Source organism: Anomaloglossus baeobatrachus, chromosome 1, assembly GCF_048569485.1.
Source record: "Anomaloglossus baeobatrachus isolate aAnoBae1 chromosome 1, aAnoBae1.hap1, whole genome shotgun sequence".
Taxonomy (NCBI): domain Eukaryota; kingdom Metazoa; phylum Chordata; class Amphibia; order Anura; family Aromobatidae; genus Anomaloglossus; species Anomaloglossus baeobatrachus.
In genome coordinates, this window is record NC_134353.1 from 433,208,994 (window position 1) to 433,227,953 (window position 18,960).

The following is an 18,960-nucleotide window of genomic DNA, read 5'->3' on the forward strand; positions in this document are numbered from 1 at the left end:
ACTTGACCCCCCGTTTAAAGGGTAAGGCCCTTGAAATCCTTGGGGACTTGCCTGCTGATCTAACAGTACAACCTTACTCTGGAGTCCTACCGCAAGAAGTTCCGGAGCCTGCAGAAGGGACCGAAGGACACCTGGGCTGACCACAGGCGGGCCCTTGCCAGAGCTGCCGACCACTGGACCCAAGGCCTGCAGCTTACCACCGGACCGGAGATCCTGGATTTGTTCATCACGGAGCAACTCTTGTGGAACTGCCCCAAGGATCTCCGCCAGTTCATCCGAGACCAGAAGCCAAAGAGGTCCACTGCTACAGCTGCCCTGGCGGATGACTACACCAACAATCGGGCCCCGGAGGCCAAGAGAGCAGCCGCCAGCAGCACCTGGAGAGGGGGTAAGATGAATCCTGCGACTGCCCCACCTGCCCCTAGACTGCAGGGGGTGTCCCCCTCAACTCCCCTCCAGGCCAGTGGCAGAACCAAGACGGTGCCACCAAACTGGACACTTCAAGGCCATGTGCCCCCAGAGCCCCAAGGCCCCGTCCCCAAGACCGCCCATGGTGATGTGTGTGGGTAGGGGTGGTGTTAGATCTCTGGACAACTTCCAACCTGTCACAGTCGGCCGGTCTACGATCCTGGGGCTGCGAGACACCGCCGCTGAGAAGACTCTGGTATGGCCTGAGATGGTGTCCCCCCAAGACTTGGTAGCCGGAAAAACTCTCGCTGTCTCCGGGATTGGAGGCATTGAACCGGCGCTGTCCGTCGCCAAGGTTTATTTGGATTGGGGCACAGGACGAGGAGTGAGGGAGGTGGGAATAACTGATAGGATTCCCGCCAAAGTGTTACTTGGGACAGATTTTGGGCGGATAACCTCCCAGTTTGAGGCCCCCGAATCCCCAAGGGCTGATCTGTCAGCCAGTACTGACATAACACATCAGCATCGCCAGGGAGTATCTATACATGATGTAAGGGATGAGGGAGTGAGCTCTGGGTCTTCTGCTTACACTGACACCACACACAGCTGCAGCTGTGACAGGGGAGGGGGTTGGAGAAGGGTGTGACAATGCCTTTACAAGTGATCAGCCAGTGAGATGGGATCTGTTGCCCTCTGCAGGGATAAGCAGAGAGCAGGATACTGCAGGGAGAGAGCCAGTGTGTGAGGTAGGGGCTACCACAGCAAATGCGGGGTCCCCAGAGATTTCACAGCGGAGTTCTGTTGCAGCAGGGGGGGAGGGGGGGGGGGAGACAGGCAGGCGAGATTGGGGCTGGCCCAGGAGCGGAAGTGCTCCCAGGTAAGATCTCGCTGCAGGTTTCTCCCACAACCGGGGTGTCAGGAAGCCAGGTAGGTCTACCTGAACCGGCGACTTGGTCAGGAACGGAGGAGAAGCAGGCACGCCCCATGGTAACAATGGCCGTGGCTGCTGTCACCCGCAGTGGGAGTGCTGAAACCAAAGGGGCCTCCCGGAGGTCGGATAGCTCTTCCCCTTCTGACCAAGTGGCAGCAGAGTCAGGCGGAGGCCAGGACACAGGTCCCGGAGTACTGACCAAAGATGTGACAGTCTCGTCCATTCTGGCCACATCTACTCAGGGGTTTCAGGCAGCGTTAGAAGCTGATGACAGCCTGAAAGCTCTTAAGGAGCAGGCGGCACAGCCTCCCTCAGACTCGGACCCAGAACAAGTGGTCTGGGACCAAGGACGGCTGTACCGAGTCACGGTCCAGCAGGGTTCACCAGAGGCGTGGCCCAGGGACCGACGGTGGTACCCTATCCAGTTGTTGCGGATTGCACATGAGATTCCGATGGCCGGACACCTAGGGATCGCTAAGACCAAGGCCAGGTTAACCCAGCATTTCTACTGGCCAAAGATTGGGGCAGATGTGGTTGCCTACTGCCGTTCGTGTGACACCTGTTAGAGAGTGAGGAAGGCGGGGCCACGCCCCAAAGCCCTACTGGTATCTTTGCCCATCATTGATGAGCCTTTCAGGAGGGTGGCTGTGGATTTGGTCGGCCCGCTGGCCATCCCCAGCAGCTCCAGGAAACGCGTCATACTGACGGTAGTAGATTATGCCACCCGGTACCCTGAAGTGGTAGCCTTGTCGTCCATTCGGGCTGACAAGGTGGCCACCGCATTGCTGGAGATTTTCTCCCGAGTGGGTTTTCCCCAAGAAATGCTCACTGACCGGGGGACCCAATTCATATCACAGCTGATGGAGTCCCTCTGTAAGCAAATCCAGGTGCAACATCTGGTGACCAGCCCGTACCATCCACAGACTAGTGGCCTGTGCGAGCGGTTCAATGGCACCTTAAGGCAGATGCTTAAGATGTTGGTCGCCTCCCATGGGCATGACTGGGAGCGATATCTCCCCCACCTATTATTTGCTTATCGGGAGATTCCACAGGCCTCAACGGAATTCTCATGTTTTGAGCTCCTGTACGGGCAATGTGTGCGGGGCCCCCTGGCTCTGGTGAAACATTTGGGAAGGGGATTTGGCTACCCCTGGAGTATCTGTCATTGAGTATGTCGTGCGTTTCCGGTACAAAATTCAGGCCTTGACGCAGCTGGTGCACGACAATATGGCTCAAGCCCAGGCTGATCAGAAGCGTTTGTACGACCAGAATGCTTGTAAGAGGACCTACCAAGTGGGTCAAAATGTGTGGGTGCTGGTCCCCGTACCACAGGATAAGCTTCAGGCAGCCTGGGAAGGCCCATACCTCATGTACCAGCAGCTCAACCCTGTAACGTACCTGGTCACCCTGGACCCTGCCCGTGGAAGGCGGAAGGCCTTCCATGTGAACATGATGAAGGCACATCATGAGCGGAAGGCATGTGCACTCCCCTTGTGCAATCTGCCCGAAGAGGGAGAGGCACAAACCCTCTTGGATATGCTTGCCCAGGTCAGGGCGGTTGGATCCCTCGAGGATGTGGAGGTTGGCCACCAAATTTTTGGAGGACCAACGGTCCCAGCTGTGGGCCACCCTACACCCCTTCCGGGAGTTGTTTACCGACCAGCCCGGAAGGACTGAGTTGGCCGTCCATCACGTGAACACTGGGGATCAGCCCCCAATCTGGCGTTTAGCATATCGGGTCTCCCTGGAGGTGCAGCAACACGTGCGCCAGGAGATTGACGAGATGCTGAAGCTGGGGGTGATCCAGGCATCCAACAGCGCTTGGGCCTCGCCTGTAGTCCTTGTCCCTAAGAAGGACCGAACCACTCAGTTTTGCGTGGACTACAGGGGGCTCAATGCGGTCACGGTCGCCGATGCGTACCCAAAGCCATGCATCGATGACCGGCTCGATCAGTTGGCCGGGGCTCAGTACCTGACCATCATGGATCTGAGCCGGGGATATTGGCAGATCCCCCTGACTCGTGAGGCCAGGGAAAGCTCTGCCTTTATTACCCCATTTGGACTGTACGAATCCACGGTGATGACCATCCGCTGGAAAGTGGCAGGGGCATTCTTCATTCCAAAGGGCAACACCCTGCTCAAGGGACTTGAAGGGTACGTGGCTTCGTACCTGGATGACATCGCCATCTTCAGTCCCACCTGGGAGGATCACCTAAAGCATCTAGCACAGGTGCTCAGGAAAATCACCAGGCAGGTTTGACCATCAAGCCGGGGAAGTATCAGCTGGCCATGAGCAAGGTCCTCTACCTGAGTCACTGGGTAGGCGGGGAAGCTCTGAAGCCAGAGCCTGTTAAAGTGGAGGCCATCACGTCCTGGCCCACCCCCAGGACCAAGAAGCAGGTGATGTCCTTTTTGGGGACCGCCGGGTACTATAGGAGGTTTGTTCCACACTATAGTAGCCTGGCGAAGCCCCTGACGGACCTCACCAAGAAGAAGCTGCCCTCCGCAATCCGTTGGACAGTGGACTGTGAGACAGCCTTCCGGGCCCTCAAGACTGCCCTGTCCAGCTCACCAGTACTACAGGCAGCCGACTTCACGCGGCCGTTTGTAGTACCTCGGCCTCGGTGCGGTGCTCAGCCAGTGGACTCTGCGAGCCAAGAGCACCCAGTCTTCTATCTGAGCAGGAAGCTGTTGCCAAGGGAAGTGGCCTACTCCACGATGGAAAAGGAATGCCTAGCCATAGTGTGGGCTCTGCAGCGTCTGCAACCCTACCTATACGGGCGCCGCTTCATCGTGGAGACGGACCACAAACCCCTCAGCTGGTTATACACAAGTCTCCGGGACAAATGGGAGGTTGTTACGATGGAGCCTTGCACTCCAGCAATACAACTTCACCATTCGCCACGGTAATGCCGACGGGCTGTCCCGACAAGGCGAGGTCGCGGACAGGCGTGCGGGGGAACACAGGAATGTGCTGCCCCCTAGCGCCCTCTAAAGGAGGGAGGTGTGAGGACATAGGGATATATTCTGAGCTATAAGCCATATTCCTATAGCTGTCATCTTGTCAAGGTACTTAGCCCTAAGGAAGCTTCAATCAGTATGCTAATTAACTTGAGGAAATTGTCTGTGTGACCAAAAGGCAATCTCATATGATATGGAAATTAGGTGAGCTATTTAGGCCTGAGAACACAAAGGGAAAGGAAGACCCCCTTCTGTGTCACTGAAGAAGAAGTTCCTAATTAATTAAGGGGCCTCCTGTACACCTAAGACAGACAGGCATCAGGAATACATGAGTAATATCTCGTGAGCCATGCTGCCTATAAATATGTCAAGCAGAAATATGGCATCCCGGCATGCTGACAATTCCAGCACATATTTTATATAGGTGTGGGACCTCGGTAGGTATCCCAAACTTGATATGGGCCAGTGAGGTATCAGCAGACTACCCATATGTCCTATCATTGTGAAGGTAATATCATAACTGTAAAAATGAGAGCATTGGCATCCGCCTACGACATTCCCAGGCAAAGTTATGGCCAATAATCACTTTGGGATATTATTTTAGACTCAAGCCAGGGGTGGGGCAGTACTCCCCTGTGAGGTCACCAAAAGAGGAGGAGACATGGATTGTAGCCAGTTTGATAAAGGCAATGCGGCCATGTTCTGGTTTGTCTTTACTCGGGGGTCTGGTGTACTGTAACTCCTTCATGATTATACAACTTTGAATTAGAAAAAACAAAAAGCCAGCACCAAATGTGCACTACAGCACTAAACATTCCAAACTGTACTTATTATAAAAAATGTTTTGAGATTTTTGGCAAAAAATTGCAATTTCTTGAGCTGCTTCGCCACGTCACGGCAAATCTCATTTGAAGCAGTCCTACACTAAAATATTTTTATAAAATGTGCCATACGGCCTCACATATGAATAGTAGAACTGCTCTTAGCAGCACTCACCTGGTCTATTTCAATCCCGTACCCATGACTGAGTCATGGCTGTGGGCGGGACAGGTCCAAGCAAATGCTGCATGAAGTAAATAGCCTGTGGACAAAGCCTGATGACTTAATGTGAACAGTCACCAACCGCCAAAATCCAGACAGATGGAATACATCCCAAATTGGGGTGCATAGCAAGGTGGAGGTCAACCACCGACCAATTCAATGAAGAAAAAACAAAAAGCCAGCACCAAATGTGCACTACAGCACTAAACATTCCAAACTGTACTTATTATAAAAAATGTTTTGAGATTTTTGGCAAAAAATTGCAATTTCTTGAGCTGCTTCGCCACGTCACGGCAAATCTCATTTGAAGCAGTCCTACACTAAAATATTTTTATAAAATGTGCCATACGGCCTCACATATGACTAGTAGAACTGCTCTTAGCAGCACTCACCTGGTCTATTTCAATCCCGTACCCATGACTGAGTCATGGCTGTGGGCGGGACAGGTCCAAGCAAATGCTGCATGAAGTAAATAGCCTGTGGACAAAGCCTGATGACTTAATGTGAACAGTCACCAACCGCCAAAATCCAGACAGATGGAATACATCCCAAATTGGGGTGCATAGCAAGGTGGAGGTCAACCACCGACCAATTCAATGAAGAAAAAACAAAAAGCCAGCACCAAATGTGCACTACAGCACTAAACATTCCAAACTGTACTTATTATAAAAAATGTTTTGAGATTTTTGGCAAAAAATTGCAATTTCTTGAGCTGCTTCGCCACGTCACGGCAAATCTCATTTGAAGCAGTCCTACACTAAAATATTTTTATAAAATGTGCCATACGGCCTCACATATGAATAGTAGAACTGCTCTTAGCAGCACTCACCTGGTCTATTTCAATCCCGTACCCATGACTGAGTCATGGCTGTGGGCGGGACAGGTCCAAGCAAATGCTGCATGAAGTAAATAGCCTGTGGACAAAGCCTGATGACTTAATGTGAACAGTCACCAACCGCCAAAATCCAGACAGATGGAATACATCCCAAATTGGGGTGCATAGCAAGGTGGAGGTCAACCACCGACCAATTCAATGAAGAAAAAACAAAAAGCCAGCACCAAATGTGCACTACAGCACTAAACATTCCAAACTGTACTTATTATAAAAAACTTTGAATTAGACTATAGGTCTGTGCGATGGCTACATAGACAGACAGATAATTATACAACTACATCTACATTTTGATTATTTATATACACAGATATTCTTATTACGTTTGAACAAACAAGCTATAGCTCAGTGCCACTTCCACAGTCCCCCCCTTAATAAAATATCTGTGAATATTATTCTAATTTTAAATTTTGAAATCTTCCTAATTTTACTTTGCTCTACAATATATTGTATATGTGCTAGTGACACCTTTGGACCCCTCCCAACTTCTTTGCCTCAGTTCCCACAGTGCAGTTCATGAGTACCATAGTACTCCCTTACATCAGTCTTCTTTGTATGGGCTTGGGGCGTAGATTTTTGACAGTTACCATAGAACTAATCTGTGTCTGCACTGGTGATGTATACAGAACTGAGGGGAAGGTGGCCATGGCCATAGCCTCATCCGTCCCTTTGTTACAAATCTTCTTACAGCAAGGCAAAATGCAGTAAACAATTATAATAGTGAATAGCAGTACTAAAAAAATTGTTTAAAAGAACAGAGAGTCCTCAGTGGTTGATACCTTTTAATGGCTAACTGAAAAGATGGTAATAATTGCGAGCTTTCGAGACTACTCAGGTCTCTTCATCAGGCATGGTATAACACAAAATCTGAAGAGTCACATATTTATACACAACAGGACTTAGAATAGTGCAGTAAAAAAAAAAAAAAACTGCACTATTCTAAGTCCTGTTGTGTATAAATATGTGACTCTTCAGATTTTGTGTTATACCATGCCTGATGAAGAGACCTGAGTAGTCTCGAAAGCTTGCAATTATTACCATCTTTTCAGTTAGCCATTAAAAGGTATCAACCACTGAGGACTCTCTGTTCTTTTAAACAATTTTTTTATCTCTACTGGCTAACACGGTACAAAGATATATTTTACTTGTAGCAGTACTAGTAATATCATTATACCTAACTGAATGAAAATACCCTTCAGGGAAGTTATCCATGAGAACCAGTTACTCCATGGGTCGGTCACCCCAGAATTTTCCTTCAACTCTTTGGAAAAGGAATTTAGTTGCCTTGCTGTGTCACTTTACCATTTGGACTTGTTTTGTCTGGGACATAAGTACAACAGGCCTCTCCTATCATTGCACAGACACCTCCTTTTTCTGCTAACAGCATATCCAGAGCCATACGGTTCAGGTCGGCCAGAGTAGTCTGACCCAACTGAGTAGCTAACCCAGTCAAAGCATCCCTGGAATAATTAACAAATCTCTGTCGATTATAATAGAGATAATTAATCCATGCAATATTCTTGTTCACAGAGATAATGGGGAGTAAGGACTCAAATCCCACTGCTACTTCATCTCTGGCCTTATATTTATCTGGGACCCCCCCTTGGGACTCCAATTACATCTATATATACATAGGGGTCCTCCATCAGATCGTTGTTTGACACCGCTCTACGGGCTCTGGCTTTACCCTTGGACACTTGTTCTATCTGCTCGAGAGTAACTCCATGATTTACAGGGGCTATTAGGATTGGCATTATCACCTTCATTAGGGCACACTGTTCCGACCAAGGAAAATTAAGTCTGGTTCTTATGTTGAGATCAGCACACAACCAAAAAACATCTGCTACAGATTGAGTATGATTGTGAGCAAGCATGGTCACATTAGCATCATCAGCTTCAGTTATATTTTGGGAAGAATATCCCGGCAGAAAGTACCCATATTTTCTCTGGGCTTGGTGATTCTCTATGGTTATACAAGTATAATTACCAGGGTAGACAGTAATTCCCTGTCCGGGCTGGGGAGCTGTATTTACAAAGGGATATTTAGCCTTCCATTTCTGGCATTTATCTCCCCCCTCAGTGGTATTAGAATACAGACTGAGGAAACAATTAAGTATTTTATTTTCAATATTTAAGGCCACTGAGCCAAGATGTGGGCGGGCAGAAGCACACACATAGCAATCAGATATATTACTGGACTTTGCAGTATATTTAGTCCACTGAAGCCACATATTCGTATCTGTAAATCCTATTTCTACAATAAAGGACTCAGTGGTGGATAATTGAACAGCTGTTCCCGCCGGGATTGTTTTTCCCAAAATTTTCCCAGGGATCAAAGGGTTAGTTTGGGGTCCTTGAGGATGGTCATTATTGTCTCTCAACATTACATGTCCCAAGTATAAGGTTGAAGACCCCCGCGATTGCCACACCCCTAGAGCATATATCCCCAGATCGCAGGATTGAGAATTTTCAAGATTCAAAACAAGTGAAGAACAGCTGTTTCCCCGATTTCCTGTATCACAGATATTGCCTTTCAAACACAATTTGGGATTAGATAGAGTCAGGCGAGTTTTTAAGGTCCGGCCATCCGGCAGAGGGCTTTTACAGTGGAGAATATCACCTGGATTATATTTCCAGTCTCTTCCCGTAGTCCAACCTACATTACTCCATGACCTACAGTTCATATTACCCACTGTTTTACATAGGTAAAAATTAAATATAGACCCTGACTTCCAGTACATCCCTCCACATTCTACCACTTGGCAGAAATCAAAGAAAAAGGTGTTTACTGATAAATTGTGATTGACCCAAAGTTCATAGGGCTTCTTTCCAGGATTCCTGACTTCCAGTGTTACAATTATCAAGACATAATTCAAAAGGAGAATAAAGCTTAGAAATCTCATCTTATCTCTCAACTGGAACAAGTTTGCAGTGAGATGCGTGAATCCAAGTAGCCCTTCCTTCAAGCTTTACAGATGTGGGGGTCACCAACAGCACTTGGTACGGGCCGTCATACAATGGTTCCAGGCAATGTCTCTTAATGCGTATTTTGACCAACTCTGAATCTCCTGGTTTCAGACGGTGGCAGGCCTCATCGCCTGTAGAATCTGGGAAAGAGGAAGACACTATTGCATATGTATTAGTTAATTCTTTAGCAAGATTAATCACAAACTGCACAACTTTATCATTTGATTTTGACAATTCCTGGGGGCTAAACCCTGCAATAGGAGGAATTGACCCAAACAAAATCTCATAAGGAGACAACTTGTGTTTTGCTAACGGAGTGGTTCTTACATGATACAAAGCAATTGGGAGAAGATCTGACCAGCCTTCAGCCGACTCCTGCATCATTTTAGTCAATTTTCTCTTAAGGGTTCCATTCATCCTTTCCACCTTTGCATTGGATTGAGGATGATACGGGGTATGTAGGGCAACTTGTGATCCAACCACAGTCAATTGTTCTTGATAGACAGTTGCTGCAAAGGCAGGTCCTTGGTCACTTTCAATTACTTCAGGTACTCCATATCTGCATACAACTTCACTGATTAGTCTCTTTACTATTGTTTTAGCCGTCATATTGGTCACTGGAAAGGCTTCCGGCCAACTGGAGAAAACGTCCACTGCTACTAGGCAGTATTCATATCTTCCACATTTGGGCAGTTGAATGTGATCAACTTGGATCCTCTGGAACGGGTACAGGGGCTTTGCTAGATGTTTAGATGGAACTTCTTCTGTCCTCCCGGTGTTACAAGTTTGACAAACATGGCAGCTCTTGTTGTAGGCAACAAGCATGGGAGATATGCCTGGAGCATGAAAGAACTTGCGTATCACCTCCAGGCTCTGGTTTTTCCCCCTGTGGGTGGGACCATGTCCCCAGGCAGCTATGGCGACTTACATCCTTCTAGGAAGGCATGGTAGACTGTTGACCATCCAGATGTCACCTTCTAGCTTGGCTCCTTCTTTCTTCCATGCCTGCAGTTCTTCTCTTGTGACTAGTTTTTGTTCTGCCTTGAGCCGATCCATTGGTGTTCTACCAATATTTATACAGTCTCTGGGATCCTCTGGTACAGCTAAAGAGAGATCTTGTAGAATCTTTTTCCTCAGTGCTCTGGTCGTGACCATAGCCATATAGTATTCAGATTCTTCCACTTTCATCAAAGCAGCTTCTTTAGCTTTCTTGTCAGCATAGGCATTTCCTTTGGCAATTTCTGTGGTCTGGGGTCCATGGGCTTGGACCTTCAAGATAGCAACATCAGTCTGCGGACACATTCTGCATTTTTGACTGGACTTCCTGCTGCAGCGATGAACCCTCTGTTTGCCCATATGACTCCGAAATCGTGAGCAATGCTGTAAGCATATCGAGAGTTTGTGTATACATCCGCTGTAGCGTCCTCGGCGTAGGTACAGGCTTCAGCCAATGCCACAAGTTTTGCTTTTTGGGCGGACATCCAGGCAGGGAGTGCTGCAGCTTTGATCACTGACATAGACGTGGTTACAGCATAGCCTGTATGAAAGGTACCCTTTTCATCAGCAAATCGTGACCCGTCTGTAAACAGGGTGTAGTCCGGACTTTCAAGCGGGTGTTCAGAGACATTATCCGGCGTGAGTTTCCTTCTCCATTTCCTGGAAGCAGTCATGATATGCGACTACATTCTCTTCACTATAACCCACTTGAAAGTGGAAGAAGCGTGGCTGGGTTAAGGGTAGTACATCTGTGAAGAGTCACATTGTCAGGCATCAGGAGTGAACAGTGGAGACGCAGGTGACGTTGGTGAGAGAGGTGCTTAGGTTGAGCTAGCTTAAGTATGGCTGCTATGTCATGGGGTGCAAAGACTTTGGTTTCATGACCCAGGACAATGTCAGCAGTCTTGTCAAGAAGTAACTGTGTAGCGTGTACAGCCCTAAGACAGGTGGGAGATGTGCGGGCCACAGGATCCAGTCTTGCTGAATAATAGCCAACAGGGCGTTGCCTTGTACCATGCCTCTGGGTAAGAACTCCAGCCGCGTGTCCAGCATTCTCTGATACATAGAGATAAAATGGCTTAGTGTAGTCTGGGATGCCCAACACAGGAGCTGAGGAAATCTGATCTTTAAGCATTTTAAAAGACAGTCTCATGTACTTGAACTGATCTGGATTGTCACATTGATAAAAGGAAGTCCCATGTTTAAGTCCATCATAAAGAGGTTGCATAGTCCTTGAAGCATCAGGTATCCATTGTCTGCTGTAAGTAATTACAGTGCCTACAAGTAGTATTCAACCCCCTGCAGATTTAGCAGGTTTACACATTCGGAATTAACTTGGCATTGTGACATTTGGACTGTAGATCAGCCTGGAAGTGTTAAATGCACTGCAGCAAAAAAGAATGTTATTTCTTTTTTTATTTTTTTTTTTAAATTGTGAAAAGTTTATTTAGAGGGTCATTTATTATTCACCCGCTCAAACCACAAGAATTCTGTTTGGTTCCCCTAAAGTATTAAGAAGTATTTCAGGCACAAAGAACAATGAGCTTCACATGTTTGGATTAATTATCTCTTATTCCAGCCTTTTCTGACTATTTAAGACCCTCCCCAAACTTGTGAACAGCACTCATACTTGGTCAACATGGGAAAGACAAAGGAGCATTCCAAGGCCATCAGAGACAAGATCGTGGAGGGTCACAAGGCTGGCAAGGGGTACAAAACCCTTTCCAAGGAGTTGGGCCTACCTGTCTCCACTGTTGGGAGCATCATCCGGAAGTGGAAGGCTTATGGAACTACTGTTAGCCTTCCACGGCCTGGACAGCCTTTGAAAGTTTCCACCCGTGCCGAGGCCAGGCTTGTCCGAAGAGTCAAGGCTAACCCAAGGACAACAAGGAAGGAGCTCCGGGAAGATCTCATTGCAGTGGGGACATTGGTTTCAGTCAATACCATAAGTAACGTACTCCACCGCAATGGTCTCCGTTCCAGACGAGCCTGTAAGGTACCTTTACTTTCAAAGCGTCATGTCAAGGCTCGTCTACAGTTTGCTCATGATCACTTGGAGGACTCTGAGACAGACTGGTTCAAGGTTTTCTGGTCTGATGAGACCAAGATCGAGATCTTTGGTGCCAACCACACACGTGACGTTTGGAGACTGGATGGCACTGCATACGACCAAGAATATCATCCCTACAGTCAAGCATGGTGGTGGCAGCATCATGCTGTGGGGCTGTTTCTCAGCCAAGGGGCCTGGCCATCTGGTCGGCATCCATGGGAAGATGGATAGCACGGCCTACCTGGAGATTTTGGCCAAGAACCTCCGCTCCTCCATCAAGGATCTTAAGATGGGTCGTCATTTCATCTTCCAACAAGACAACGACCCAAAGCACACAGCCAAGAAAACCAAGGCCTGATTCAAGAGGGAAAAAAATCAAGGTGTTGCAGTGGCCTAGTCAGTCTCCTGACCTTAACCCAATTGAAAACTTGTGGAAGGAGCTCAAGATTAAAGTCCACATGAAACACCCAAAGAACCTAGATAACTTGGAGAAGATCTGCATGGAGGAGTGGGCCAAGATAACTCCAGAGACCTGTGCCGGCCTGATCAGGTCTTATAAAAGACGATTACTAGCTGTAATTGCAAACAAGGGTTATTCCACAAAATATTAAACCTAGGGGTTGAATAATAATTGACCCACACTTTTATGTTGAAAATTTATTAAAATTTAGCTGAGCAACATAACTTGTTGGTTTGTAAGATTTATGCATCTGTTAATAAATCCTGCTCTTGTTTGAAGTTTGCAGGCTCTAACTTATTTGCATCTTATCAAACCTGCTAAATCTGCAGGGGGTTGAATACTACTTGTAGGCACTGTAGTCCCAGAAACTTCTGAAGATCTGTGAACGTCTTGGGAAATGGCATCTGTTGTATAGCAGTCTTCCGGTCTTCTGTGAGATGTCTGGAACCCTTAGAGATACAATGGCCAAGAAAGATGACCTGTGACCGGCAGAATTGTAGTTTAGAGCGGGAAACTCTACAATCCAATTCTGATAGATGCTTGAGAAGTGACACAGAGAAGGCACGGCACTGATCCTCAGTTACAGCACACAGTAGTAAATCATCCACATACTGCAAAAGGGTCACATCAGAATTTGCAACAATCCAAGGTAAAAGGCACATCGTAAGACAACGTGTAAACTGATTGGGGCTATTCTGAGCACCTTGTGGCATAACCGTCCAAGTATATTGGGCACCCCTAAAAGTGAACGCAAATAAAATACTGACAGTTTGGGTGCAGAGGTACACTGAAAAATGCATTTGTCAAATCGACAACAGTAAACCACCCTGTCTCATTGGGAATATTAGACAACAGAGTATGTGGGTTGGGTACAACAGGTGTCTCTAACTGTGTGGTAGCATTAACAGCTCTGAGATCTTGAACTATGTGGTATCTTGGGGTATCTGCTGGGGCTGATTTCTTTTTGACCGGATAAAGGGGTGAATTGCAAGGGGAAACACAGCGTATTAGTGCTCCACTTTGTAACAAACTGTCAATTTGGTCCTGGAGACCTACTTCTTGGGCTGATTTCAAGGGATACTGTGATACTCTGGGAAGAGGCACACCTGGCTTCATGTAGATCCTTACTGGATCTACAGGGAGTTTACCCACATCATCTGGCCCTTTTGACCATAATTTATCAGGGACTGTTAAAAGCTCTGGATGGTTTACATCAGATTCATCAGCGCACAGCATAGAGAGCATCACAGTGGGGAGTGCCCGTAGGAGGCAAGTCTCTTCACACCCTTCTAGGGAATTTGGTTTTGTCAGGGTGAGAGTGATACCTCCATCTCCATCATAATTTATTTCGGCCTTTAATTTATTCAACAAATCAGATCCTAATAAATTGACTGGACAGGTTTTTGACAACACAAACTGGTTGTAAATTTCTGGGAAAGGTCCTACCGGTAGAGGAATGGTCAGAGTATGCGTAGTGGGTAATCCATCTGCACCCACCAGGGTAAGGACGTCATCAGAAAAAGGCAGGGTATAATCTGGTGGTATATCAGATATTTTAACAATAAAATTGGCCGCCCCAGTGTCCACCATGAATTTAATAGGGGCCCCTGCGACATCTAAAATTACAGATGTAGAAAACCCCTGGTTTGAACTGACCATCACGGTAGAATCTGGTTGGCCACACCTTCATTGTGGATTTATGTGCTGCAGGTTTTGGTTATGGTTTTGAGGGTGCCCGGTCAGGCACTGGGATTGGGGGGTATGACAGTTTTTTGGATCTGACCGAGCTGGCCACAACGCCAACAGCTCAAATACTGGCTTTGTTGGCCACGTTGATTGCCAAAATGCTGATTGGATCTACTATTGGACCGGGACGGATTCACAATAGGGTTTGGTTGCTGTTGCATATGCTGTGGCTGAAAGAACTGTTGCTGCTGCTGCATAGGGCAGTATTCCTGCTGCCACTGTTGGTTTGGAGATACATATACAGGGTTTGGGCTTTGTTGGAGCATGGGCTGTGGTAAGGGCTGCACTGGTGTGTTAGTATACACCAATGCTGGGGTATTCTTTTCAGATTTTGTGGCTGGATGCTTTACCAGGTTTTTCTGAAAACTTTTAACAACCAGGATAGCATCTTTGGCAGGAAGATTTATGATCTCGGGTCGAGTGGACATCACCATGTCCTTAAGATCTGTTTGCAGACCTTCAATAAAGGAAGTGGTTAAGAGGGTGGCTTGTGATTTATTAGTTGCAGTGAACCTGAGATCTAGAAAGACTTGTTGGAGCCTGGCATAATATTTTTCAGCAGATTCCCCTTCCTCCTGCACAACGTCCTTCAGATTAGTTGCTTGTTCCACCAATTGATCTTGGGCCCATCTTTTTAAAGCGGCACAATACTGTTCTCCACTTTGGAAAGTGGTGTCATCAGTGCCTGGGGACATTGGGAGATGATGTTCCATTAAGGGCCAAAAACTGTCTCCTGCTTTTACTTTGGTGAGATTAACAAGGTCCTTCCGGGCAGCTGAATACAACTGGTGGACCTGTAGTATTTCCCTAATAAAATTGCATATGGTTAATTTCGGGATCTGGCAGGCGGTGGATTAATGCCGCTGACTGGGTGGGGTTGAAGGGGACATATTTGGGTGTGGGCTGTTCCTCGTCAGGTTCCGAGTCTACTGAATACTTCGAACGGCTTTCTGTGTCAGTCTTGACCGACACATGAGGTGCTGTTGGCAAGGGAACAGAGTCCTCCCGTTGAGCTGTTGCTACTGCATGATAGACAGCAAGTTCTCCATCCAACACTAATCTGACCTCCTCCAAATGCAAATTAGAACCTCTGATTGTAGACATGATGCTTTCAACAATCACCCTTGCAGCCCTCTCCACAGAAAATCCAAATAAACCAGCAGATATCAAGGGCAGTGAAACACTTCTACGGGTCAGCAAAGTAACATCCAAATCAGAGACATAAACAATCGAATGGTTTACACAGTCCCTGAGAACATTTTCAGAATCCCGGGGATGCATGGGATCAAACCGGGGGCCCACAGCATGAACAATATAGGCTACCGGAAGGGCACCTCCTCGAGTTACACCAATATGACCAGGTTCAACACAACCATGCTGTCTGACATATTCATCTGATTCTTTCTGGATTATCTGACCACCCTGCAATACCATTTGCCGGGCCACGCCCCCAGCATGATGTAATTTTTAATTAGTCGGATTCATATACACTCCTCTCTCCTGTGTCAACAAATCTCCCGTTCCTATCCTAAACAAAATCTGAGCCCCTCCTGGCGTAGCAAGGATCTGAACATATCGTGGATTAAACAACTCTGGACGGGTCCGTGATCGTTCGGAATAAGGCTCACTGGAACGTGGTGTCAGACTGGCCGGTGGAGGGAGAGACAGCATTGCAGGCACAGGAGGGGCCAGGGGTATAGGTGTGGATAACAGCTCCCGAGACTGTTCGGTTGTTCGTATGGGGGCGGTTTCTCAATTGGTACTTCTGGATAGACGGGGGCAGGAGTGGGCAGAGTCAATGTGGGGGTTGTGGAGGATAGTTCTACTAACTGAGGTGGATGCTGGAACAGAGAGAACTAATGCCGGTGTGGGCAGTACAGGAAGAGTTAAGGAATTCCGGCTAGTAGGTGGGATCGCAGCATCTATGAGCAGCTCTGAAACAGGGGGAATAGAATGGGGATCAGGTTGTGGGGCAGCAACAAAACAACCTGCCGGAGGACCCTCAGATCCTTCCTCAGACTTGGGTAACATATAGTAAAACACAACATCCCCTTGCTCATCTTCATCTTCAACCTCAATATATCCTTCCAACAGAAATGCCTGCAATATTCTGCCAAACAATTCTGCGTCATTCAACAATCTCCTGTCTTTTAACTTGCCCTTTTTTACTTTCAATGCTGTTGCCCATAGTGACGGTTGTAACCAACCTCTTTTGGTAATTCTAACATTTTAAAAATCTCCGGGGCATGATGTACAGCTTTCTTCCATTCTCTCTCTGCAACTAAACTAACACGGTTTGTGAACCTTCAGGCCTCTCAGCTTTCTGTCTCCTCCGTCTGAACATTTTTACTATCTTGGTGGTGTCTGGATTACACTGATTTATGACCATGCAGTGAGCAATAAGGTGGCTTTACACACTGCAACATCGCAAACGACATCGCTGTAACGCCACTGGTTTTGTTACGTAATAGCGACCTCCCCAGCAACATTGCAGTGTGTGAAACACATCAGCGACCTGGCCCCTGCTGTGAAGTTGCTGATCGCTACAAATCGTTCAGGGCCATTCTTTGGTCCTTTGTTTCCCGCTGTGCAGCATGATCGCTAGAAAGTTTCAGTGTGTAAAGGGGACTTTACAGTGATTTTGTTAGCGACTTCCCTTTCAAAAAGCTGCTTTACAATGTCCCCAATGACTAGCTAGGTCATTCTGCAGGTCCGGATCGCTGTTGCGTCGTTGGCCAGGTTTGCCTGTTTGACAGCTCACCAGCGACTCACCAGAGACTTTGTAGCGATCCCGGCCAGGTTGGGATCAGTGGTGGGATCGCTGAAAGTCTCAGTGTGTAAAGGGGCCTTTAGAGTCCGGCCGGCACCTAAGGCTACACCTCTATACTAGCTGGCAACTCCTCAGCTATACAGTAATAAGGGTATCCCGTGATATGGAGGAGGGGTACAAAATGTATTCCCTCCGGACTTGATCAGCTGCACCAAAATTAATGTCCTAATCCCTATCTTCAGCCACGGGAACCCCCCTGCATCTTTAATTACAGACCGGGTGAGTCTAACTAGCTATATCCAGCCACAACCGTCTTTCCTGCCCTAACAATCGTCCTCTGGATCCCGTGTGATACTCGATCCACACCTCAGGGCTGGGATCGTGCTCTGAGCGCCAGGGGGCACTACCCCTGAGTCACAATCAGGTACCTTTCAACACCGATTTGGACACATTTGGTCACTCCCTCCTCTCCAAACCAACCACAACAGCAGTGAAAAACACAGTATGTAACACTTACCGAGTTTGAGTTGGAGATGATCAGTCTAATTGGAGCGGAGGGAGATCTCAGTTCGCGACGTCCAAAGCATCGGTATTTTCAGGTCGGTAATGCGTCCTTGAAGGAGCCCCACGTTGGGCACCAAACTGTCAAGGTAGAGATTTTTGATGAAGACTGCTAATGGAGTCCTCATTTGGGATATCCAGAGATGGTGCTGTATTAGCCGTATATCAGTGCCAATATATATATCAATGTATATAAGACAAAGAACACAGACATGCTCTCTTGTCAGCCAGCATCACCAACTGAACTAGTTTAATTCGATAGATCCAATTATACAGTAAGTAAGCATAAATAACCTTGAAGCTAATGAAGGAGTGCTTTCACTCCTATTTTTCCCATCCCATTGCCTGCCCTTCCGTACATTCCTTCTATGTGAACATTACTGATAAGACTTTGCAGCTTCACATTCTGGGTTCATCATCTTTGGTTAACTCCTTCATGATTATACAACTTTGAATTATACTATAGGTCTGTGCGATGTTTACATAGACAGACAGATAATTATTAGTGATGAGCGAGTACTAAAATGCTCGGGAGCTCGAGGCTCGGGCCGAGCATCTCAAAATACTCGTGTACTCGGCCCGAGCACCGAGCCCAATGTTATCCTATGGGAGACCCGAGGATTATTCTGAAATGACCCCCGGCAGCATGTAGAAACCATAAAACTGTAAATTAAAAAAAAAACGTGCGTGTGTGTGTAAGCGTGCATATATATATATACACGCGGAGTGGAGTGCGGGAGGGGCCGTAGCCGAGCGGGGAAGTGTCGGGCTAAAGGCACGGTCACGCTGTGCGGGCTGGCCAATCACTGCAATTCCACAACAGGGCTGTGGCATTGCAGTGGTTTGCCAGCCAATCCCTGCATAAGGGATGGCTGTAAAAAGAGCGCCAACATGAAGACCACGAGTACAGCACGAGTATCGCGAGATTACTCGTTCCCCGCCGAGTAGCCCGAGTACATTGATACTCGTGCGAGTACCGAGTAGTAACAAGCATACTCGCTCATCACTAATAATTATACAACTACATCTACATTTTGATTATTTATCTACACAGATATTTTTATTACGTTTGAACAAACAAGCTATAGCTCAGTGCCACTTCCACACTACCTTAGTGTCCCTTTGCTGCCAATCACGGAACAGCACCTGTGCATGCTACACACCTGTCCATTTTTGC